The sequence below is a fragment of the Serinus canaria genome, chromosome 3 (genome assembly GCF_022539315.1).
Source record: "Serinus canaria isolate serCan28SL12 chromosome 3, serCan2020, whole genome shotgun sequence".
NCBI lineage: Eukaryota > Metazoa > Chordata > Aves > Passeriformes > Fringillidae > Serinus > Serinus canaria.
Window position 1 is genome coordinate 52,840,128 of NC_066316.1, and position 27,209 is coordinate 52,867,336.

Sequence of the window (27,209 nt, forward strand, 5' to 3'; positions counted from 1 at the left end):
CATCTGTGTTTCAGTTTGTGCTCATTGCCTCTGGTTCTGTCACTGGATACCACCATTAAGAGCCTGTCTCTCTCATTTAATTCCCTCCCATCAACTGTACACAACAATAAGATCCCCTCAAGCTTTTTCTTCTCCAGGCTGAAGTCTCAGTTCTCAGACTTTCCTCATAGAAAAGATGCTCCAAACCATGAAAATACAGAACTGAACTTATCAGTCTCAAAGAGACTGGGAAGATTCCTCCAGGGCTTAAACTACTGCTTTGAAGAGATCTAAGGTACTTCAAAATTAAAGCTTAAAAGTCTGAATCAATACAGATGAATTTAAAAACTATTCAAATACTGCTTAAATCTCCATTTGAAAAAGGGGAGAAAAATTCCCTGAAGTTAGTTTTATACAAAAGAGTGTATACAAATAAAGCACAGGAGACCAAGCAAAAGGCCATTCAGGATATTCCAGTAGCTGTATCCGAAGAGCACACATATGCACAGTTACTGCATCTACACAGTTACTGCTAAAGAGAGCTCATTTAAATTCAGAGCTGCATTCATAATAGTCATCAGAACTGTAAAAATGGTCTTTATTACATAAAGCACTATACTAACCTCATGTTTCCTGTAATTAACCACTTATTTCATTCTAGCATGGACATATTAATTAATTTTGTTTAAAAAAAAGAGACTAGATAAGAAAACAAATTTACAGACACAAAGGCAAAGTTGTAAAGTAGTTTACAACACTACACAGTTGGCTGACTTATCAGAAACACTGTCCCTGAGATTTGGTGAGTCACTGCCAGACCTCTTCAGCACTACACCTCACTGAAGTTTTAAAAACAATGGCTGCTATTAATTTCTTTCTCATCATGGCAAGAGGATGATATGACGAATGTCACCTTTCCAAATTTCTGGTGCTTATCAATTACAGCCCAGAGAAAGTTCATATATAGGAAAACATAGAAAAACTTTCGGAGTACAATGGTTTGTAGACAAACTTCTGCATTTATCCCATAAGCAAACTTGATCCTCTGAAGGATCAGTGCCATTGCTTCCATACCCACTGAAATCTTCCTAACAGACATCTGCATTCAAAAGTTGACATTTTATATTAGCAGCATGAGTATTATGATGCAAGCCTTTACTAATCCTACAGAGAAATAAAAAAAAAATGTTTACTGAGAAAACAAAGTCTCTGAAATATGAGAGCAGAGATAAGCACTAAACAGAATTGTTTGAACTGTACAGGAATCATGAGTTTACAAGTGGATTTTAAAATACAGGTAACTATAGATACAGCGGCTTTGCATAAAATCTGTATGCAACTTCTGTCCTTATTCACTGCATACAAGACTAACAAGGTTGAGAAAAGGACTCATCTGCATCGTGGTCAATAACCTTCTCTCGCCTTAGTCCATTTACCATCACTTTCAAGATTAGACAGACCAAAGGCTTCTCCTCTTAAAAATATCCTAACTGCATTAGAAATGCTGGTCAGGGAAAGATGAAAATCTAAAATAACTACAAAAGTAATAAAATCAGCCATTATTCAAATGCATTTTTCAAATACTGTCTCAATACAATAGAACCTGTGAGAAAATTTTACCTTTAAATCACTGAGGATCAACTCTATGTTACATTCAGAGACAAGAAAAAAATACTTTAAAGACTGTAGTATCAAACACTCAAAATACAGGCTGAATTAAGATTACACATATTATATATTAATGCTTTCCATTCCCTTCTTCTTAATTTCCATGCACTCTGTATTTCCTAAGAAATAACCAAACCAAAAGATTCAAGTGCTAGTCTTCCCTTTAAACAAATCAGGAATTTAGACACTCCCCTTCTGCCACCATTACAGCAGCCTCACAGTTCTCCTCATTTTCGTATTTTGAAACCAAGCTTTTTGTCTTGTTTTTCCCCACCACGGAACACCAGGGCAATGGCTTCCACCTCTGTTGTGAAGTGTGTAACAGCAGAGGATAAAAAGCAGGATAGAAGAGCTGGGTGTTACCTGCACAATCCTACCACTAGCCCAAAGTTAGTTTGGGTTCACCACAGAAAGAAAACTTGGCCTCCCAGATGGAACTCATTCAAACTAAATTTTTAACTGAAGACTTTTTATGATCAAACTTTATGCACCTTTCCTTCCACAGCAATGCAAGGGCGAATCACAGAAGTGCACCATAATCTGATTTTGCTGGTAAATTGTTTCTGACACTACTAGGACAATAAATATCAACGAATTCTCTACTTTCACTCTCACTTAAAAGGTAGTTGAAAATATCTTTTCTCTGGATTTTCCCTTTAACAAAGGGAGATGCTACTTGAACTCACCATCTAATGCTGTTGAGTCTAAGCCCAGTGATGTAAAACATTTAAGCACAGACACCTAATGAGACAAAAACATATTAGACCTGTGACAGAGGAAAGCAGGATCCACAACTATTTTCTTTCATTTTGTTTTGAAAGCATAGCTCTTCTCAAATGCAAAACCCAGCAGCAAATTACGTTTCAGCATGACAGAAAATTTAGGTACTAATTTTTAAAAATGTGCTTATAAACACAGTGTCAATATTTAACTGATCATTTTTATCTTCTGTTCTTACTAACTTATATAAAGTGTGTTAAGCCACAGTTGGACAACCAGAAAAATATTTGTTTGTCCTCATGCGTCCTTCATTGAGGTGTTTCTTTTGTTGACAGAAAGAAGCCAAGCACAGCCAAATGTACCAATACTGCAGCAAGCTCTTCAGCATTTCATATTTATTCAAACCCCTACTCTTCAAGGCTGCAGAGCAGAGAATCTGAAGGTGAGGATAAAAGGGGACTGGGAAGGGAAGGAAAGCAAAGAAGGAAAAGTGAAGTGAGTACACACTATTTCTGAATTATTATCTCCAAGAAACCAAAACAAATAAGGACTCACAGCCTGCTTTTGTAGTATTCTGATGACCCAAACATCTTAAGGAGAGAAATAGAAGATAAAGAGTGTTTGAAAAGACTTCAGGATTTTTCAGCCTAACCAGATTTCCTACCTGCCAAACCTGCATAAGGTCAAAGAAAATTGTAGTTTTCCCTCCCTTTGCAGTCTAAGAAGGAAAAAATATACACCAGTGTCCATGAAGATAGCAAGGTATTTTAAAAGTGCCAGCCACAACTGCTTTGGCACAAGCTGATGGCAGATGATCCCACCAGCTATCGAATGGGGACTGTGGGAGCAACCTCTAATGTCACTGCTGAACACTACAGTACAAAATTGGCACATCATGTAATAGAGTTACTGTATAACAGGTTAAATACTATAGAAATAGAAGCTGGTAAGATGATACAATTTGTTGTTTATTTACTCCAATCTCTAAATTAACAAAAATCATTAAACAATCCTATCAAAAAAAGTGAAAGAAAATTATTTAACAAGACTAACTACTTTCCTAAAAAGCCTGACGAAAAATTTAACTGGCTTGGAAGCTGATCTCTCTGAAAACTTACTCTCCAAAAACAGCAACTGATTTTAAGAGAGCTTCCCATCCTGAACTCACCATGCACAAAAGGGTTAGGAATTGTGGCAATAAATTTCAATCAGTTTGAGCTGTGCCCAAAAGTTTTTGCTCTTTTAAGTAGAATCAATCCCTGCCACAGCCCCAGTGTTGTCCCACATTCAGCTGCACTGGCAAACTGGACAAGGTACAAAACAAGTGAGAAACAGAAGAGAGGAGTACCTGCAACTAGTACTGCCATTGAAGACTATTGGTAACTAAGTTTGGGCACAGAATATTTCTGAACTCAGGGGTTTGTCCTTAGAAGAAAGAGAAGCAAAGTTTTTCCTCTTGAGGATGAATTTAAGATGGCTTGGACGTTCTGGAGCCAAAGCTACGCATCAACCATGAAAATATGCCTCATTTTCAAAAAAAAAAAAAAGCTGAAATACTCCAGACAGGTGTTGAGAAACCTGTTTCAGGAAATAAAAATGCACAAATAACACATACTAGCCTTTTAAAGAGTTGGGAGATTCACACCACTGAAAAACACATCTAAACACTTTAGAGATTCAAAGAAACTGTCAAGTGCGACCAAGAAACTCCTGACACTTATAAGTGTCAATCTTCTTTCTCATGAAAAGGCTGCAATCCTCACAGCACAGAGAAGCCCTAGACAATGTATACTTCACCATGAACTTCATCAAAAAGTGGCAACAACTGTGTCTTAGTAAGAATATTCAATGACCTTCATGGGAGGGCGCCCAAGCTCTCACCATCTCTTTTCCATTGAACTGACTGCACTGACCTTGCCTGTAATTACAGAGCAATTTCTTTCCCGTAGGAACATTCTGCAGCCTGCAAACATCCCTCGAGTCTGCAGCAGTTCCAGCTAGTTCCTAATTATCTCCAATATCTGCCCACAGGCTCTTTAATACTTTCTTATGAACATACACTGAACTTTCAATATTCTCCTCAAAATTCCCAATACTCCTTTGTATGTGACACACTACCACACTGGAAACAAACAATAACATTAAAAAAAAGAAAGGAAGGGGAGCTGAAGGGAGAGAACAACAGATGTCATCACTTTTTAAAATTCAGAAGAGCCTCATAAACAAGAATTATGTCTTTTGGGCAGCAAAACATATTTAAGTCAGAAACCTGATAACTGCTGAGAAGCGGGGCAAGTGCAGTGTGTTGCAGCAGAGAGGGAGCTCGTGGTGATGCCTGCAAGCTGCACCACAGGTGTGAGATGGATTGTGAGATGTGTGTGTGTGTGTGTGTGTGTGTGTGTGTGTGTGTGTGTGTGTATAAAAATACAAAAAGACAGGAGTTGCATTTTTCAAGCAGCTTAGGTTTCTCAGTCTTCAGCTCTGGGATGAAGAACTGAACTCTAGTCCTGGCTGTCCCTCAAATGTGTTGTAAATCAAGATTTCAGGCTGGTTTGAGGACCTGAACTCACCTCACCACCACTGCTTAGAGGTCCAGATGCAGAGCAGGGATACTCTGCCCTTGCAACAAAGAGATGCAAACCTTAAGAACAGCTTCATCTCCCTCTACCTGTCCTCTTTTGTTCCAAGTTCCATGTTTTTTCCTCTTGGCTCTGGAAAGTCGTGTCAAGATTTCTGGATTAAAGGAGGCATATAATAGAATGGAAACAGACTAACTTAAGGAGTGGTTGCTCTAGAGGCAACCTTGATAATCAAGAATCACCCAAGAAGCATTTGTAAAAGTTAAATGCTTTAAACAAATGCAATAAAGTCAGGAGCTTTAAATAAAAGCTCGGAGCAAAGCAAAGACTTCGGGAAGTTTTTGTTTCACTACCAAGACTCAGAGGGCACAGATCAGCTGCACACACATGTGCCCTGTTAGGTGAATGATGGTTTTCATCTGCTCTGTATTAATAAGCCAAGTGTTGACTGTTCACCTGTCCAGACAGAAGCAAGGAGGTCAGCAAGACACAGGTGTCCACCAGGCACAGTCATGGTCTGGTGGGTGAGCTGAAGGCAGATCTGCACCTAGGTAAATTCACAGAGAAGTCTTGTGCCCAAGTAGTTTTATAGGTGTCTTCACAATTCTCTCTTCATACTGGCCTAGCTCCTGCTAGATATATGAAGTATGCCTATTTCATATAAATATGAATATTAAATAGTAGGTATCTTAAAATGCAAAATTTTGAAGCAGGGATAAGAACTAGCAGTATGCTATTCCTCATGCACGACTAGAACACTACAACCTTTCTATTAAGAAATCCATAATACTCAAAAATTGCCAGTTACAGAGGTATTCAGTGGGAGGATGGCTACCAATGACTGTGTCTTCTATTTTCTTAAACATGAAAAATCAATACGTTAAAATGATCACAGCTGAAAATGAATGAATAGAAAAAGGGTTGCAAAAACTCTAGAAAAGTATATTCAAGGAGCAACACAAGTTATTTTAAGTAGGAATTCTGAATATTTCATTCAATGCCCTCTGTACAACAACCAGATAGTAATTGCTTCTAACTCAAATATCTACAAAATTATGAAATGCTCTTCCATTGAACAAGTGTTCACGTTTCATCAAGAAAGTCAACAAATGTTGTAAATTACTGTGGTTTTTTTTGAGGAAAAGTAATATTCTCATTACTTGGCAGCTAGTGCTATAATTAACTTCATTCTGTTGTTTTTATCCCCAGGAAGTTATATAAATGAAGTAACTGTCAAACTACTTGGACCCAATTACTTCTCTTCCTCAACAGAAAACTCTCAATGCCTCTTTAAATACACCTTCACCTAACCTATACCCCAAAGGGATTTTTTTTTTTTGTACAGCTCAGATTCAGAGTCTACAAACCATGAAAATCAAAAGGGAAGATTCATCACCACAGTTAAATCTGTATCTTTTACATAAACACTCACACAGAGCTAATGAATTCACATACAATTAAAGCTAAAGTTATGCATGACTAAACAAGAGAAAGAATGTTGCTGTGGGATTTTTTCCCCTTGGATTTTCTTCTTTCCCATTGCCAAGTTACACCTTACTGCCTTTCCCAAGGAACACAAGGATCTTCAGAGGAAGACTGTAAACTTTTCAAAATAGCCAGAGGAAAGATTGATTTGGTTGAAGAATATCAGCTTCATAAATTTTGTACTTTATTTTAGAAACCTGGATTTGGGAAAGTAATATGATTGCATTTGGTAGATGATGTGCTACTTAGCAGACAGCTTCTGCTAAATCTGACAAATATAGGTCAGAGTCCTGCAATCACACTTTGCTCAAGCACACTTTGCATTTTCTAGACAAAAGTAACAATAAGACAAAAGCAATCTCAGGTCATTTCATAACATTATTTTGATGCAAAATTTTATAGTTATCTTAGTTACTTTTTTCCTTCTATGCCTAAGACTACTATATGTTCAGACAAGCCTATTTCAGTACAATCTTGTTTTAATTAAATAAGTACTTCACAAAGTGCCTCCAGAACTGTATGAAAGTCCAATATTTACTATGTTAAGAGTTTTGAGAAGAGGTGAAAAAGCAGAACAATCAGAGAAAAGAAACAACATATAATCCACTCTGAAAATTCCCTCTGTAAAACTCAACACCTGTACTGGAGGTTCAACATCTGTATTAAAAGAGTCTGCTTGCAAACTGTGTAAGGAGAATTCTGCTGCTTTTTCTGGTAAGCAGCTTGGCAAGGTAACATCATAATCTTGTGGTGTCAGTCATCCCCTTGAGCTTAGAAAGTCTATTAAAACAAATTACATGAAAACATCTTTTTCAGGATTTCAATTCAGTAGCTTAAGAGGATCAGGATATTCCAGCTCCTTCTTAGATTCAAGGAACATAAGACAGTACAGTACTTCAGTGCCTAATGCTGCACTGACACCTTAATACATTCTCCATTAACTGTGTATTATTCACAGACCACATAATCACAGGTTACTATTAGGAAACTAAATGCTTTGTTGTTACCTCTATTAGCTAGATTACAATGAATTCAACAGTTCAGCATCTGCTTGAAACTGACATTACATTTGATCTGCAGCAGATGGATGCACACAATAAACATTAGAGAAAAAGGTTCAAATATGGTATTATGTAAAGTATTTTCATACAATGCTTCTGAAATTAGGTAACTTAATGATATTGTAAGAAAATTATATCCCAATAACTAAAATTATACATTACTTTTCACTGACTCTTCTACTGAATGACAGCATGAAACAAAGATGATGAACATACAGAAATTACAATATCATAATACAAAAATTCTCTTCCTAGCTATTAAAAGAATTAAATACCTAAATTAAATATGGGAACATCTAGTTACTCAGTGACTCTAAAACCTCAAATATTACCTGACAGATGCTGATTTCATTGGATTGTCAACCTAACAACTCACTACTTAGCTGCATGATTAAAATGCTGCAAGATAAAAAAAAAATTTAAAAATCTGTTATACTTAATATAAAATTCACAGATTATATGTTTGTCTGAAATCAGTCTATTTCTTTTCTAAAAAGGCACAAAACAAGATTTACATTACATGTGAATATACTGCCTTGTTTATACCTGTACACTGTCACAGCAGAGCTGTTTTACTGCTGCTGTTATTTCTCCTTACATCTACATTGCAATGTATTCATCTCGTAAAAGGGGCTGTGCAATGCTTGTGCCACTGGTCAAAACAGAATGTGGAAAGGTTGCTAGGATTATCTATGAGAAAAAAACAAAACAAAACCACTCATTACATTCCTAGGATGAGAAATTCAGTGTAATTAATAAAACCACAAGGCCATAAGACAGTGAAAGGAGATGGCATACACCATTCCAAGAATGTTAAATAACCCTAACACAGAAGTGAGTGGATAAATGTTCCACAGTAAGCTTGCAAAAAGCAAACCCCTAAAGGCAATCATCATATAGGAGCAAATAATTTTACAAATTAATGCACCTCAGAGATATGTGCAGTATCTCACAGGTGCAAATACATCAGTTTTGTTTTTACTCCCCACAGTGTCAATATCAGAGTAATCCTACCAGAATCTATCACTAAGAATTGGAATAAACAACATTTTACTGATGGATAACCCATGAAACAAATATTCCATTATTTCCTGTTAAATCCCTATTGTAAACATAGTCCTTAAGCAACTTAGCCACAAAAAAAATCCCACACAAATGTGACATTTAAGGGGCCTGCAAATAAACCCAAAATTTCTTCCCCCTGTTCTCAGGAGTGATCAAAGCATAACACTAGATTTAAGAAATCTCTTAGCACTTCTTTCTTGTTCCTATCCATGCAGACTGAGATATTCTACCCTCAGTATTCTAAGGCAGCTATAAATTATCTGCAAAGCCTATCTGGTCTGTTTAATTATCATGCACATAATTTTTTACTTCTATTGGATAAGTAAGTAGGAGGTAGTATTAACAAGTTTCATGGATGTTCCCCCCCCCTTTAAGAGCAAAATGTCAATAAAATAATATCATTTCCAATCCCTACGATTTTGCTTCAGATGCTAATTGTAGTTAAATACTTTATGAAGTCTTGCAATCAATGTCAGCAAGAAAGGCTGGAAAGTTATTTTATGTTGATTAAAGCTTGAGAAGCTAGAGCTCACATTCAAAAAAATCCAGTTAAATTGATTTTTCAGTTGACTGAAACCAATAACATAGGTTTTTATAAATCCAACTCCAAGCTTTATTTTGGACTTGCATGTTTACCAATTTTCATTTCAGATGAAGAAATCCATCTCACAGAAAGCAATATGAACCATAAAATGAAGCAAGACACTGCTAGATTCTACGCAGACACACTAGAGCAATGCAGAGCTGCAGGGATCTGATTACAGACTATCTTCTGCCAGGCAGTCAGGCTCCCACTGGGATGGGGAGCACATCTGCTGGGATGTTCCACAGTAAAACAGTGTTTCTTATGTAGAGCCTTACAGATGTTGCAGGATTATTCTCTCTCGATGTGTCAACGTTTTATCAAAATTTTTAAGCAGAGCATAGCAAGGCATTTACTGTTTAATAACATTTCCTCATGCAATGTGTTCTGAGATTCTTGGATCTGTTGCTTTCCTTGCAAAAGCCAAAAGCCAAGCTACAAAGCAATTGCTCTGGGTTGATAGGCAATGTCCTTTATTGCTGCTTCTCAGAACAGTACCCAGATCAGCAAGAGCTCCAGCAGATGTAAAGCAAACCCAAGCCCATCTCCTGAAGGCCACATGCAGATGCAGAGAAAATAATTTCAACATTTATTGTTTCTCTTGCTTTGAAGCAGAGCTACAAATAACTGACACCTCACCCATTTTCAAATGAAGCTTCTATAATTACATTGCTATGCCCTATGGAAACACTACTGGGTTTCTCATAGCAACCTTCAATGACTCAGAGAGCCCTGCTCTCACCACAAAATTACTAAGAGCACCACATCCATCCTCAACAGAAGAGCTGGTACGTGACTGGCAGAGTCCCCACTACCACTGGCAATCCAACAGCTTTATGACATCTTGTCTCTTGAGAAATAAAGTTTTATGGCTAAAGCAGTAGTACATTCCATATACAGTAAGGCAGGATTGCTCCTATAAAATCTCTCACACCCCATGATGCCTTGAATGCACACACTACAGAGTCTTTTTAGCAACTCTCTCAGATAGATAAGTACAATTCCTTCCCAAAGGTCCACAAACTGTTCAAAGAAGCCTATGCTGTAAAAAGACTTCTTAATCTCTGACACCTCAGTGACCCACTCCAGTTTCCCTTCCTAGATCCTCTTGGCCCTCATCCCTGTTTTCACTGCCAGGTGCCCGTCCAACCTCTCCCTGGGCGCACTCAGTTTCTTACAACACCACAAGATCAATATTAAAAAAAAGTGAGAAATATTCTGTGGCTTTAGGGATTTGGATTAAATCACTGATGGGTCAGGTGAGTGTTGGAACTGCAGCCAAGGAGCAGACACAAGACTGAGGTGCAGGAAGACCTTTCAGAAACAGAAAGATGCTAGCGCAGCTCAGCTGCACCATGGAACTTTACCCATGGGACAGAGCTGGAGCAACTTCCCTAATACTGAAGGGAAAGACAGCATTCTTCATAAATAAGAAGGCAGAATTTAACATTACTGGCTTCCAGTCTGTGGTACCACCCCTGAGTGTAGCTCAGCTGATGTTTTCCAGTCTATTTCTACCTTGCTTCAAAATATTTCTGTCCATTTCAAGTCTTCATTTAAAAAATGAATGGTTAAATGGTCCTTCCTTCTGGAACAATGTTCTCCAAACTCCCATATATGCCCCACTGACACACAACGTATGCATACATAAAACTGCAAGTGCGCAAGGTACCCTGAAGTGTTGTAAGAGCCAGGCTAGAACAAGGCTGACAACAGTCCAGAATCTAATGTCTCTCTAATCTCCAACACTGCTGGGGTAACAGAAAAAAAAATCCTCCCAAAAAAGCAGTATTTTAAAGAATTGCATTTTAGGATTATCTTCCAAACTCGCCATGGTATCAAGTTACTTTCAAAGGAAATTAGAATTCCATTTACAGAAATCCAAGGTTTAGGAGATTTAGAGAATGTTACTAATAAAACTACATACTAGATGTTTCGGTTTCATATTAATAATGTTTTTCTTTGAAAATTAATTTGTTTTTAAACAAAAGGAAGATTTATCTTTAGCTTCTGACCTAAGGCGACTTTTTAGATGCTGAATCACTAAATCAGTAGAAACAGCTGATCTCAACATCAAATTTCTTATTTTTTACATTTTCCAAGAAGAAAACAATCCTTTTCAATTTCTCCTTGAAAAAAAAACCTGACATAAATTATACTGAAATAAACACAATTTTTCCTCTATGCCTGAAGAAAATCTGTTGCAAGCTGATCTGCTCCTTCAGCAAACTGAAACCAGTTATTTACCCAGCAATTTCCCTGATTTTAGTGATCTGTGGCACTTTTAAAACCTCAGCAAAAACATTTAAGCAATACATACTCACATAATTTATTATTAAAGCTATTTTAATTCGATTTCACAACTTTTATGAAAGGCTAAATTTACTACAATAGACTAAGACAAAGAAAGTCCTACTTAAAAATAGTATCTTTTTATATCCATTTTTAGCCACCCTGTTCTCTAACACAGCACAGTAAAAAAAGACTTGGCAATTCTATTGCCATAGGCTCCTCTTCCATTACAGACCCATGGCACGTCCATCACAACACTAAAAGGTCTCAAATCTCAGTTGAAAAACTGAGGCTAAACCAAGCTAAAAAGCCAAATTCTAAAATGAATTGCAGAAGGTAGAGGCACACATCCTCTTCTAACCATTGAGCAGCAAACCTGTGACAGTCTCTACCAGGTACAGCAGGAAAAGACATATTGAAAGGACAAAGACAGACTTCAACACATTTTGTCTGCTTTACAGACAAAAAAAAAAAAAAAAAAAAACTCTTTGGATGTATTAGTTTTATTTACTTAGTTTTATTTACTTAAAGCATCAGGAAAAAAATAGAGCCTTCATAATTCCAATCTCAACACCCACAAGATTTCTGATGGATGAATACAGCATGAGCAATGCATATATCCTGTCCATAAAAGACACGCTATGCAGAAATTTGTATTTCTACTTCCCCTCATTCAAGGCCACATACATATGCATTTGACAAGAAAAATTGCAATGGTTATTTGCCAAACCATGCAGTGTCAGATGGCAGCAGTGAGCCAATCTTTAGAAGCTGGCTCCAACCTGAGCAGTGGCTGATGTGCTCCCCTCCAGCTGTGACATCAGGTCAGGACAAGCATTATCCCAGTCATGCAGCTGATGGCAGAGCTGGAGGGAATCCCTCTAAGAGGAAAGCAAAGACAAAAGGAGCATGCTTCCTTCTGGGAAAATGGGATGAATTAAGGTCATACTGGAAAGAGGCAGGTGGTTCACAAGGTAAAGAGAGAACTAGATTAAGATGTGGAAGTCATGCAGTTTCATTTTGAGCCATGATGCTGAAGTCCTTGGCCAAAAGGCTCAAATCAGACTTCAGGCACGGTATCAATTACCTGGACTGAGTAAACAGGCCAAGAATCTGTACACACATGTTAGAGCATCATCAGCCATCTAGTACAAGGGATGTTTAACTAGCTAAGCAGGGACACAGGGTTTGAGGGAAAGGGAAGTGGGAGAATCTGTATCCTTCAGACTAGTAATAATGTTTGTAAGACATTATTTTTACACTTAAAAAACCAAACAAACAGACAAAACCCCAAACAAACAAAAAACAAAAACCAAACCCAAACTATATAGAACCAAAGTTGCTGATGCATTGTTTATCAGCATGCTAATGAAATGCTACACTGTTTTACATGAGAAATTACATGTCCATAAAATCCACTATGCAAGACAATCCTGTTTCCATAAATCAGATACTAAGTTCACATAGGGAGATAGGACTGTATTATTTTAAAATAATGTACAATCAGCAATAAAGCAAAACAGAGGAAAATGCTGAAGAAAAATTTAGGAGGGCAATGATTCCCTTCATACTATTCTCCTAAAGACTCAACTGATAGAAATATATAATAGGTGTTTGCCTTAAAAAATTATACAGATTGCATGCTCCTAAAGAAGAGTGTTATCCTCATGCTGGATTCTTTCCAGACATATTTTTGGCTACTACTGTAACCACAAAACACAGCTGGGGGAACAGATTAGGACACACAAAAACACCTCTCTGACAATCAATACATCTGTCTCAGCCCAAAACCTGTGTACCTTTGTTTCATTTTCATTTCTGCATGACACAAACATGTAATAACAACCAAACAAAAAATAAAAAAACCAGCAGTAGAAAGTAGGAAGAAATCTTTCCAGTTGAACAAGGCCTAGGTTCAGCAAAATATGTCTTTATATTCTCAAATGAAAACACCATGATACCCTGCTAATTGTGGGGCTTTGACCAAAGGATGTCACTACTATGTTATACACAACCCATTTCTATGACAAAAAGGATCTAACAAGCACTGACAATCAACAATGCTTTTCTAGCTGAGAAAGCAAACTGCTGTGTGGCAGTACTTTCAGGCTTTCCACTGACATCATGCTATGAAAGAGGCAATTGTCCCAAGGCAAATTTAGATTTATTACTAGCATGAGAGAATGTCTTGTTTATAATCAGTCAAGATTTTAAATCTAGAGGGGAACAAAACTAAAAAAAATTAAACACAGACTAAACAAACCTACTTGAGGAAAACCTGTCCACTTTGTTACTGAATACCAGAAAAATTCTGCAGAAGGTACTGCATGTGAACGAGTGCTAGAGCAAATAATTCACAATTTGAAGTATCTCATTCATTAAGCCTTTGATCCTTAAAATAGTAGAGAGTATGGTCCAAAAAACCTCAACATTAGAAGGGAGACTATGGCTTTCAGAGCAGTGCCTATACACCATTTTTTTGTCTAAATACTGTTTTGGCAAGAGTTCTGGGCCTGAAATTTTATAAAACAGTGAACAAAAGGTCTCTGCTCTCAGTTCACAGCAAGTGTGCTGCAAAGTGCACTAGAGAACCCAATGCTGCCAAACAAGCTGTGCATTTCTTTGAGTTTTATTCGGTACAGAATCCAGCATTTCCCCCAACTTCTCTCTCCCTGTTATCACTTATTCTACTTTAAAACAGACAGCTTTGAAATACCCTGCAAGAAAAGCTTGAAAGAGAAGACCTGAGTACTATGGTACAGGCCACCTAACAAACATCACAGTCTAGAGAGCAAAAACCTTAACAGTCTCACTTTGAGGATCTGTGCACACTATCATCCACATAGCCACAGGAGCCTGTCCTGAAAGAACAACTCAAAAATGCAGAGGGGAAAAAGGAAGAAAAATGACAGTGCTATCATCTTCTGATCAATTTAAACCCCTGAGAGATCCCTGAATTTACTCAGTTACTCAAAGAATATAAGCAAACCTGCAAAGGCAAAGAATAAGTCCCTCAAAAAATAGAAAGAAAAAAGGATAGATGAACAAGACATGTGAACAATGAGAGGTAACAAGGTGAGACACACAGGAAGCTCTGCATCACAACTTGAGAAACATAGTGAAGAAAATTATCAGAGAAGTAGGTGATTTTGTTCATTGCATTTTTCATGGCGTATTTCATTTGTTCAGGCGAATTTCTGAACAAACATTTGCACCTAAACACCCATAAACCACAAAAAAGGACCTTCTTGACTTTTCCTACTCCTCTCTGTGACCCAAGGCATTTTATATTTGCCTCTTTGCCTGGAGTACAGTTCTCTTCTTCACAAGGTCTCTGCCTATATCCAGACACAAGGAAACAGCAGGCCTATTAACTGTGTGAGAGCAAGCCTCATACCTGCATCATGAACTTACATCTTACTTCCTCTGAAAAGAACACCACTTTAATGTAACTCATCTTCACATATAATCCAAAGACAGTGCTGTGTGGAACTTCAGACTACATAACCCTAATGTTTCATTTTCATCTTAACATTGACATCAGTAAATTATATTTTGTATATTTTATACTATGCTGTCCAAAAATAAATCTGAGGCATAATAGCTGACTTAAGTATTAAAGAAAATTGTAACTGGAATTAGCAGTCTGTTCTCCAGAAACAACCCCAAACAGGTAGGCTAAGACTATCCAACAAAAGAGCATCCCTGCTTTATTTGTACTGCTTGAGTAAATACAAACATTGCTAAAGGACTGTGAAAATGAAAACTCCCACAACCTTACATAAATATCTGCAGCCAGAAAGCATCTCTACGAATAAAGCTGAACACTCCACAGATATGTTTTCGATTACATAGGGGTGAATAAAATGCACTAACCTTTTTTCACAAACACACCCTTACCAATGAATGAGGGATAAAGACTTGTCATTGCTAACTCCCAAAACTCCCAACACACAGTACTCTAAGCAATGCTCTGGACCCTGTGATTCACTATCTGCTACAACCACGTGGAGGAATTTTTCAATACAAGTGCACTTCAGTGGGTATGTTCAAATACAGACCTTATCTGGGTACCTCATCCAGCCATGCACTTTTGCCAGAATTAATAATATTTTGAAGTATTGCAACTTTAGCAGTGTTGTTCTGATGGTTTACAGACATTAAATGATAAGCTAAGAGCTCACAGTCTCAAGAATCAACAGGAACACCAGGAAATTAGGAGTTCCATAAGAGTACTTAGAGTTTCACCTGTCCCATTTCAGGCCCCTCTCTTTCTGCAGGTGTAGACTAGTCATCTTCAGCTGAGTGAACATTTAGCTCTATTCCAACTACACCATGATTTCTTTTCACATGACCCTGATATTTTGAACCCTTTATCCAGTGTCCTAGGAGCGCTCTACTAGTGTCACTTTTCTAAAAAAAGTAGTAAAATAGCATTATTCCCACTATACTGCTAAGTAAAAGACAAATTAAGCATCTCAAGGCAATACACAAGCTTATGGCAGAATTGAGAGAGAAGCGCAGGAGTTCTGCCTCCCAGTCCGCTGCTGTAATCATCAAATCATCAACTAGTGCAAAAAAAAAAAAACCAATCAAAATTTAGGTGTTACTTTAGACTGACATAGGATGGCTTTGTTTTTTTCCTAAATTACTGTCATTTCATCAGAACACCCATTTGCATGAAGTTGCAATTGCTTTTTAAGTTGTTGCACCCGCATGGCAGCAGCCTCCTACAACCTACTCCACCTTTCCAACCACAAGACCCACGAGTAAACAACAAACAAGCTGAGGCAGAACCTCAAACACACCCTTAGGAATTACTGGAATACCTGAGGTTACCTGAAGATAAGCATGGCTTCCCTTACAAAAACAATTCTGAAATCTGATCCAGAGGATGCATTCATTAATCTATTATGAAGGACTGGAAAATAAGCCAAAATTCCTTAGGATGTCTCAAATGAAGGTAAAACTCTGAATCTAAAATGAAGTAAAAACACGGCAGAAACCTTCTCTAAAAATAGATCTTGCCATGCAACCAAGTATGCTTGCATGCAATTGTTATTTATTTTTAAATTGGAGTAATTTTCCAGGTAAGTTTATAGATCAGCTGACAGAATTAGGTGTTTTAAAACTAGACAAAAGAAACCCCCAAAATTTGTCTCCTGATCACATTTCTTATAAAGATGTAGAGGAAATCAGGAAGCAATAACAAAATGCAGTCTCTTGCCTGGCATTCCACAAAATCACAAAATTGTGAATTTCAATGAAGGCAGGCAGTAACAATAACCAACACCCAGGAAATATGGTCATAACTCTTAACCAGAAAGACTAGAAGAAACTGCCCTAAACATTGAAAACTAATTTGAAATCAAAACCATAACAAAGAAATAAAAATACACATAAACAATACACCCCATATGTCCCAAGCTCACAGCCCAATTATGAGCACAAACTGAAAGAACTCATGTACTCCTCAGTAGGTTCTCCAATGCTTTCTCCACTAAACCTCCATCACCTCAAGCCCATTCTTATCAAGTGTTATCACCCCACATGTGGATGGGTGCACTTAAAGATGTCATTAGGGACAATCAAAACAGAAACAAAATTGAGCAATGTCAGCACTTCAGGATTTTCCATTCAGTCCTTCCACACTAGTCCTGACAGTGAAGAAGGCAATAACCCAAACCTCTTAGCAGAAAAGTAATTCACAGCTTGAGCATGTCAGACTCAGAAAGCCTGAGATCTTAGGTCTCCACACCAACAAAACAAAGCAGAAGTAAATGTAAGTGAAAACAGACTGCTGCTCATCACTATGGATGCTCAGTCATCAGGCATGGTATTTGTCAAACCTGAAACAACACCCCTGGAGGCAAATCAGTATGATCCAAAACCTCACAACCTATCTGTCCCATTCTACCTTTCTTAAAAAAAAATGGACAACGAGTAGCAAATCTCCTCCTGAAGGCACTATAAAAATTTTATTATCATTTCCCACTTAAAGGTTATTTGATTGTTTTAGGAGAATTTTCATTAAACAAATGCTGGCTATTTCTTGGTTTCCCTGTGCATCCTTGGATGATAAGGATGGACATAATTTCAAATCCAAAGCAGGCAACAAAGTTTTCCTAGTATTTCTGGGGCTTGAACAAGTAATACTATTTTAAAACTGCAAGAGCTTGTTCTGGCACCACAGCACCAGACAATCAAATCACAAATATTTTCTCTCCAAGCCACCAGAAATATTTAAAGCAAACTCCAAAGGGATAAGGGGAAGACAACTATCCAACCTTTGGAACATATACTTCCTATGACAGAGACAAAAGTCTTTACTGTTGCATCCCATGGAAATAGGAGACTATCTTTTATGAGATCTTGCAGCTTAATGGTCATTTCTAGCCCAGAAGAAACACCATTCAGGTCACCTGCTTTCTGCATTAATAACTGCAAAAAACCCCAATACATTACTGAAAATGAATCTGTATTTTAAGAATTTTCTATTCATCTTCTTCCTCAACTCCCAAGCTACAACCTAACTCTCTCTTCAGTGGTCTCTCATTTAAATCCTTGGAAGAAAGAGCAATTTCCAATTCCTTTATTAATAAAAGTAAGTACTATTTGGGGGGGGTGGGGGGTGTCTGTTATTGACTTCTAATTCATAACAACTAAGGAAACAAACAAAGCCCTCTATAACTCCTTAAAAGGATTTAAAAGATACCATGCAAAAGCCACAGCAGCCAGACCCAAAAATCCCTTCTTTGAAAAGTCATCGCGCATCCTACCCGTAAGAGCCGACATGGTTATTAAATTCTCATACTGCTTCACTTCACCCCTCTCTGCACCCTCACCATCTCTCTGTCAGCCACACGTTGGTTATTCATCTATTGGATATGGGTATTTTTTGACAGAATATGTCTTCCTAAAAGACACAGTCAGCAACTTGCTACTGTAAAGTATATAATACACAGTTCTTATGATAATATGTGGATGACATGTGACTCTACACCTCATCTTTGCTGGTTTACTTATGTCTTCTCTCCATGTCCATCTCCTCTGTAGAAGAGCATACCAGCACCTTTCTAATGAGACCTGCAGCAAGCAGGCTGAGGTGTTTTTCAGGAGATGCTGCCACTGCACTCACCCAGCATGAGCCCCTGAGGCCTCTGGAAGGAGAGACTAATACTGCACTAATACTAGCACAAGTACTGAGCTCAAAACATACTTTTTTAATATAGTATACTTTCCTCAATCTTATTACAGGTCCAGTGAACAGACTTTCAAATTCAAAAATTCTCTTTGCAACACTGAGAAATAACTTGTATTGGATTTAATACATGTTCCACAGGGTTATTATATTGGTATAAAGGAAGGCAGAATGTCTCCTCAGTGGGCTGGCAAAATCTGGAATGAATCCACCTCTAAAAGGTCTGTAACTCAGAGAAAGAGGAGTTAATCCTATGATTTGTATTTGCTTATAATGGAATCCTATTGCTGCATCAAATTTAGCTGTTGAGGGAAACAGACTAATTTTTGCTCATAGTGCTCTGCTACAATTCACCATAAGACTTTGTATAGGTATCTTCAGAAGAACCATGTCCCTTCCCCCACTGGTCTAATCTATTTTTAATCTATTTTATATCTTCATCTCCACTTTGGAAAAACAGCAAATGGTTCCAAACTGCATACCTGTAACATGAGCTGGTTTAATTTTATCCCTTGATCATTCATGCAAGTTAGCAGATTTTCACCGCATAGCTTCTCGTGTCAATATAAAATACAAATGCATTTATTTAATTATCTCCTAAAATTCAAACACTTTAATTGCTATAGCAAATTGAATTCATAAACACTCACAGGAGAATGGAAGGTGTAGCCCCATTTTCTGATGACAAATTAACATAAATATATACATATATATATGTTCCATAAAGGATCCTTCACCTTAAGCATCAAACATCATTAAGATGATCTTCTAACAAACCCTACCAGATAAGAGCAGGAAGCAGAAATCCAAACCAGGGATAAGTCCACATCAAACTAGAAAAGTCCTCAACAGACTCCAGCCCAATCCAAGCTGGGAAATGCAAATCAAACCTATTTGACATTGTTATTTCTTTACAGATGAAATGAAAGTTCCTGTAGTGACCATATGAAAGAGAGATTTCATTTACATATTGTTCTGCTTCCAAATTATTCAGGAATGTCTTTTCTTTTTTGAATGACTGATGGGACAAATACAGATACAATACCAGTCTTCTATTATGCAACTACAAAAAGCTCTCCTAAAACCTCAATCAAAACTTTCTTCAATCTTATGAACTTGGCAATTACTTTCCACAGGTCAGCTTTTTATGCTCACAATGTTTCTACAGATAGAATTCAAATACAGTAGAAAGGAACCCCACAGTCTCTATGAAAAAGATACACTGTTAAGAGCAAAACTCACTATAAGCACTTCTCAGGTTCCATATTAAGATGAATGGACTTTACTCAAAGTGAAAAGAACTTTTATGAAGAGTCCTTTCTTTATATTTCACAGCACACAGGAGTTTGCATACAAGGCCTGACATTCCATGGGTTCCACATCAAGCATTCCACTTTACCCATAGAAGTTTCTTATCAAATTTTATAAATTGAAAAACCCAGGGGTTTACATCAAGCAAATTAAAGGCGTGGAGGACTGTAACTCTTAACCAGGCAACAAACAAACTAAAAGTTTAACGGACATGTCAAACTTTTGTCATTCCTGTGCCACAGGATGCTGCAGGTGCTAAAGCAATCAAGGCCTCAAAAAAGAGATGGCATAAATTCACCACAACTATTAAAACCCAAATGATTAAATACCATCTGCACACAGACCCCTAAAATGCACCCTGCTAGAATCCAGTGACACTTCCCTTCAGACACTCAGCTATTTGCACACCCTATCATACTCTGCCTTGGGCATCTGCTATCATTCACTGTAAAAAACAAGATACCGATGCAGAAACACCTCTGGTCTGAGCTGATATGCCATTCATAGGTCCATATTTTTGTGCCTGGGAAAAAAGAAGGTACAATATCTAAAGCTGGTTCAACACCTACACTGTTCAAGTCCCTCATTTCCCAACACTATGTAGGGCACTTGTATGGCAGCCAGGATATTTATATAGTAACAGTTCTTAATATACTTACATGACTCGTGAGAGCTGGGGAAGACACCACAAGTATGTAACTCTTCCTCCCTCTCCCTTAGCTGAATTCACTCCCCCTTAAAAGTTTTGCTTAACACTTAAAATAGCTTTATGAGTAACATTTTTTCTATTTTTATACAACAGTAACTATTATCCATACCCTCTATGATCTGCAAGACAGGATTTGTGTTAGTCAATCTACCTTCTGTGTATTTTAATCAGATCTTAGATAGGTAGATCTCCAGGGTTGTGTTTCATTTTTTAGTTATTTACAATTGAAAAGGTTTCATAAAAGTCATCCCACCATTCCAATAGACTAGAGAGATCTGTTCTTTATAAAGCAGAGACAGCAATAACATTGCTACTAATGCTTGCATGCTCAAAAGACCAAGGTTACCATTGTATTAGATACTGCATCCAAAAGAGAATAAAAGTGAGAGTGCTTTCTCCCTCATTTAAGAATTTTGTTAGTTATGGTCTTTCTCCAACTAAAGAGTCTCCTGTGGACCGTGATCCATCACAATCACAGCAGGCAGACAACCTTTGCTTTTCCCAATAACTTTACTTGCTACTTATCTTCAAAAACACTGCTCTTCTATCATATTCTTGCCATACATGCTGACGGATTCTTTTCTTGCATATTGTGTCCAACATTTATGGCTCCTTTTCGTGTCTTTTGTCTGCTTAAGTGGTGCCAGAGACCCCTGGTAAAGTACTTGTACCAATTCTCTTTAAATGGCTATATGCATGGATTTGGCCACCTTTGAAATTTACTGTTCAAACTAGTGAAACAAGAGATACACAAGGACTTTATTTAGAAAACAGTTCAGCTGCAAGATATTTGCTTCAACAAATATGTCATGAAAAGAGTGTTTTCAAAGGAGATTAATCTATTCCACTGCACGTACAAAGCAGAGGAGGAACTGATAGGATGGATTGATGTATTGAGAAATGCTAGAACTTTCTATTCTAATGGGAGAGTCAGCCTTCAAGGGAATGTTTTGCAAAGAGTATTTTGCACTAGAGAAGGATGTTGGAGACTATTCAAACCCAGGGCACTAGGAAAGTGTATGACTACCAGCTGGGTCTGTTAGCTCTCAAACTATGCAGAAGGCAACAAAGGACCTCCACACTACACAGCCCAGCTTTCCAGTGGGAGGTTCCCCAGATCAGATCTGGTATAGTATAGCTTTCAAGGATATGGCACAAGGCAGATTAATACTGAGGCCTTTCAAGGGTGTGAGCACAAAGTGAAAACTATTATTGTGAACCACTTAAAAGATACTCAAGTTTTAAATACTGTAAAATGATGTAAACAAAGGCATTAATCAAAAATTACACAATACAGAAACAATGGATCAAATAATAAAAACATGGATCAAAACAAGAGTCACACAAAAACAATGAGCACAGCAACAGGCAGTTCCTTGAAACTGGACTTTTCAAAACATTTCTTCTTGGACCTTTTTCCAAATAATCCAAAGCCACACAAATCTAAGTGAAATCTAGATGCAAGTCTGCCAACAAGAAGGCACTGTTTCTACAGAGAGCCAGCTGAAATCACTGACTACACCTGCCCAACTTCTGACAAACATTTTATTACAGTAGCTAAGCCTTAATAAAAGGTTTACAACTTAGATCTAAGTTGTAGATCTTCTATAACTTCTTCTAGATCTTCTTCTTAGCTCTATAGTTATAGCTTCTTTTTATTGATAGCATTACGCTGTCTAGAAATACAGTTTCCATATTATTTAGCATATATTATACTATACAGTTTTCAAGTTATAATCTTTCCATTATGAAATTTACCATACATTTCCTAATTTGGATTTTATCCCTAGATGACAATCACCTAATATATTATCTTGAATTTTTAAAAAAACACCAACTTTTTATTTTGCCAACTATCAACTCATCATAAGACCTCAAGTCCTAAGTAGCCATGAAAATGCACTAATAACGTAATTAGTAACAATCAGCTGCACATCCCAACCGATAGAGACAGTTGGAAAACAACTTAAAGATGTGTATTTTACATTCCTAGCATAAGAAGTTGTTCTGCCACCAGATGCATTACAAAAATGAGACAGTGATGGTGACTCTAAAAAAATGAAAGATTCTGTACCATTTCTACCAGCTCTACACCAGCAGAGATGAAGTAAAACACATAAGAGGATGCTGGCCATGTAACTCACTCATTCACACAGCCTTTGTTTCATCCTGATCAATATCAAGAGACATATGGACAAACTTTCTGAGCAGCCAAGCTCCCTGGGAACTGAACTAGAGACATGCCCCATTAGTACCTGGATCATCTTAACAGGAACTGTCCTGAAGCATTTCCTAACTCATCAATGAATTTAGTTAAGCCTTCAGCAAGGTTTTTTCTGACACTAGGAAGAGAAGTCTGTCCTCCATAAAGCACAGGCTTAGCTCCCAACACTGGTATGGAAGGCATGGTATGAAATTACCTCAGTCCTCATTAAATGAACAACAGAAACAGAAAGGTGAGTTTGGAGTTTTATTGTATAAAAAAAGAACTAAATCAAAAAGTCTGATTTTATTATTAGACTTTCATATAGAGCTTCTTATAGCAATCACAGCAGACAATGATCTCTTTATGAGCACTAGATAACATAATAATTACCCTAAGATAAGAAGAGAATAATTACACTGAATTCTTTTGCAAGATGCTTTGAGACCTACTAATGAAAAGCAATGCTAAAAGCTGCATATTCTAAGTATGCTTAATAATTACATAAAACAAGTACAACTTTTTCTAAAGGCTAGCTATAAACAAAACTGATTTTATTTGAAAGTTCAGCTGAATCAATAATTTTTTTGATATAAAAATGAATCAGCTGCACTACAACAGCTTTCTTGGTGCAAGTTCACAATAGAGCCATTTAAATCTATTCACTGCCTTACTGAAGGAAATATAATGAATATTTCAAGCTGTCCACCACAGGCTTAGTATAGTTCAACATGAGTAGGATTTTCATAGAATAATGAATGTGTTAAGGGTTTTACAATAAACATCTGTTGACTAGGTGAGAAATCCAGTCTGTTGTCAGAAGCAGTGATGCAATGTACAAAAAAATAGTCTTTCTATGAAAATCATTCACAACAGTTATAGTTGTCAGTTTTCTAAGCTATTTTTAATCTTATAAATAGCTATCTATATATACTATCAACCCACTACCTCCTTTCAGCCCCCAAGAAACTGCTAATGACCTTCTTACAAAATTCCATTGGGGGCGTGGGGGAATATGCAGTTTTTTTAAATAGCTCTACTTTGCCTGACATTCCCACTGCCTGTGAAAAATGAGGCCCACTCGCAAAAATGTTCCTTATAAGAGCAATCAGGTTAGGAACTGCTGGCATGAAGCAATTTCTTGAATTAGGATTACAGGATCAAGCTGATAGCTAGCATCCCAGGGGATCACCATGATTTTGCTATTGTGGAAAAAATCTGTGATGGTATCCTCAAAATAATTTTACCAGAAATCTTGACGCACTGAGACAACAATTTAAGTCTTTAAGCTTAAGTATAAACAGTTAAATGTTAGTGGTTCATATGACTGTCTCCAAAGCTATCAATACTGTATTATGGTAAAAGACTTGCTATTTTGACACAGCTCTTACGATACTTCATTTTATTCAACAGATACCTTAAGATTCAAATTTTGCAAATTATCTGTAAAAACAAACATTAAGAAACAATTTTTTTTATTTACAGTTTTCATAGGTATAGAAAACATCCATTGCAAATACCCCTTACCTATTCAAAACACAAGATGTTGCTCATGAATCAGTAATCCCTGGACAGGCAAATTTAATCCTGGCAAAATGAAACTACCTATGACAATAATATGAGTGCAATTATATTTTTTTAAATATAAACATTTTCTATTAAGAGGCCTTTGTTTAGTTCTTGTTTGAAAAACATGTATATCTAAGCTACGGGCAAAAAAGGACTCTTAAACACAAAAACATCACATTTGACTCAGGCAATCCCTTAACCTCAAATTGCTGGAGGCCTGGCTGGTTTCCCAAAGAATCACAGCACGCTCACCCTGTTGTTATGGTGTTTCCTAAGCATCTGCTACGTGCCACTTGCAGAAACGGCAATCCAAACAAGACAGACCTTTGATCTCACCCCATACAGCTGGTTTTAATCGCCTGTTCTAATGTCTCAGACACATTTAAGCACTGAACTGGTAAACGATTCCTGCACTTTTTCGGAAACCTTTAGGAAGCCAAGGCGCTGGAACACGTTCGCACACAGGCGCTTACTGAAAGGCACGACGAGAAGACACAACACAAAGAATGCGAAGGAGTTGCGCTCCTGAGGCGGATCTCTGCACATCGCGGGGCACGACTCCGAACCGTGCGCCCCCCGCCACTCCCAACCCCGCCAAGGCGGGGGCACGGGGGGGACGGAGCGGGAAGGGAAAAAAAATAGAAGAAAAAGACAAAAATATTTACAAATGGCAGCGCTACGGGCGGCGCACGGGGAGTCACAGGTGATGCCGGAGCCAGCGCTTCCCTCCCCGCCGCCGCCGCCCGGGGCTCCCGGACCCCCGGCCGCTCCCGGACCTCCGGGGGAGGGCGGGCACCACCCCCGCCCCACGGCCCGGAGCCGCAGGTGCACGGGCAGGACGGGGGCTCCGGGCAGCCTCCCGCCCGCCTTGCCGAGGCTCATCCCGGCCGGTGCCCGCAGGACGCGGGGGAACCGCCGCGGGAAGGACGCGGCTCGCGGCACAGGGCGGACGCGCACGTCCCGGCGGCGCACCGGGGCCCCCCCGCCCCCAGGGAGCGGGACCGCCCTGCCGACGGCCGGCGCCCACCGGAACAAAAGGAAAACAGCCCCGGAGCCGCCCGCGGCCCCGCACAGCGCCCGGCCCATCTCGCCCCACCTCCCGCACTCACCTCGGCGCGGCAGCGGCGGCGGAGCGGGCGGCGGCCACTCGCGCCCGCGGGCTCCCTCCCTCCCGCTCCCTGTTCCCCTCCCTCCTTCCCTGCCCGCCTCCCGGCTCCGTCTCTCACCGCTCCCGGAGCGGCGGCGGCGGCGGCTGGGCCCGGCTCCCCCGCCACGTGACCCCGCCACGTGACCGCCGCCCTGCCCCGGCCCGGCTCCGCCCCCGCCGCCCGCCCGGCCGCGCCGGGATGGGCCGGGATGGGGCCCGCCGGGAGCGGGGCTGGCTCCGAGCTCGGCCCGCTGGAGCCGGCCTGGGAACGGCCACCGCTGGGGCACACCGCAGCCCGGCGTGGGAACAGCTCGTCTGACGGGGGAAAGGGCCGCCAGCACGTCCCTGTGCTCCCAGCCCCTCACCGCCCGCTGGCACCACAATAGCGGGTGCGATGTGACAGCAAAGCGCTGAGAGCGGGCTTGCCCCTCCTGCCTTCGGGGCTGAGAAAGAAGGAAAGTAAGTTGGTGCCAATATCTGGGGCATCGAGCCCCATCGTGTACTTCACACTCCTCCCCGCAGGTATAACAAGCGCTGTATTCCTGCATTTTTGACTCGCACCAAACGCCACAGCGAGCGAAAGTTAACTCTGCTGACCAGTGTTCCATGCTAAGCGTAACCTGTGCTCCCAGAAAATAACGCTCACAGTGATGGGTCACGGGGGTGTCCTGTCGGAAAGAATGCCTTTACCCTTCAAACTTGGAAATAAAGGATACACTCCAGAGATACCAACAACTACAAGACCTGGGGGAGCCTCGGTAAAAGCAAACTCTGATGATTTGTTCTGGTATCACATTCAATGCACATTCACTTCTTCAGAAAGAAGTAACAAAATGCCTGAACATAAAAGGTGTGAAGCACTCAGTAGTTTAAGGAAACCTCGAACAAAGTGCATTTATCAGCTCTAGAAAAGTCATACAATGGATAGTACATTGGGAGCAGGAACTGAAAAGGCCCTATCCCCTGCTGGCTTTAGTAATCAAAACTTACAGAACATTTCAGAAAATATAAAGATACATATTTTTCACACTATTGTCCAAAGCTCCATAAGGATTTTATCTTACAACCTATAGCAAGAAGGGGCCAAACTTTGTGCCAGAGGACCAGCTACATGTGCAAAAATCTGAAAGACTGAAGCCTGAGATATGTTAGACCTGGGTATACATTTTGTCTGTTAATAAAATTCTCATTTAGAAAAAAAAGTTGCTTTTTATTGAAGATTTTCAGTTACACTATACAGCTAAACCCTGGGACACCTCTTAAAGGATCCTATAGCTAAATAAATAATATTTTTTTTAAAAAAAGCTCAATTTCTGGGTGCATTACAGAGTTGCTATCAACTGGTGAGCTGCGAAGACCAGGTTCCTCCCTGAATTGCCCACTGGATATCCTCACAAGACAGCCATCACCACCACTGGTAGGCTTATATTTCATATATTTCAGTAGAAAATTTTGAGGAGCCAGAATAGTTCAAACCACTGTTCACTCAATTCTTGTGTTCAACTTCAGCCATCCGTGTCTTAGCTCAACTCCTGGTTTACTGGCCAACATAAGAATTAAATTTAGGTAGGAAAGAAAAAAAAATCAAAGAGAGCTTTGCAAAGCACCACTGCAGCTTTAATTGCCTTTGTAATCCT

General features: G+C 39.0%; 1 protein-coding gene across 5 annotated transcripts in view; it reads right to left on the reverse strand.

Moving 5' to 3' along the window:
- TULP4 (TUB like protein 4) overlaps window positions 1–25,721 on the reverse strand; it is a 145,389-nt gene extending 119,668 nt beyond the window's left edge. Inside the window, exons 1-2 of one of the 5 annotated variants that reach the window (XM_050972915.1) lie at window positions 25,652–25,706; window positions 2,334–2,388 (exon numbers count right to left, since the gene is read on the reverse strand). The gene's annotated coding sequence lies outside the window, so the exon portion shown is untranslated. The other 4 variants (XM_050972916.1, XM_030235547.2, XM_050972914.1 and 1 more) reach the window with 4 other exon arrangements.
- Between the last annotated feature and the right edge of the window lie 1,488 nt (window positions 25,722–27,209).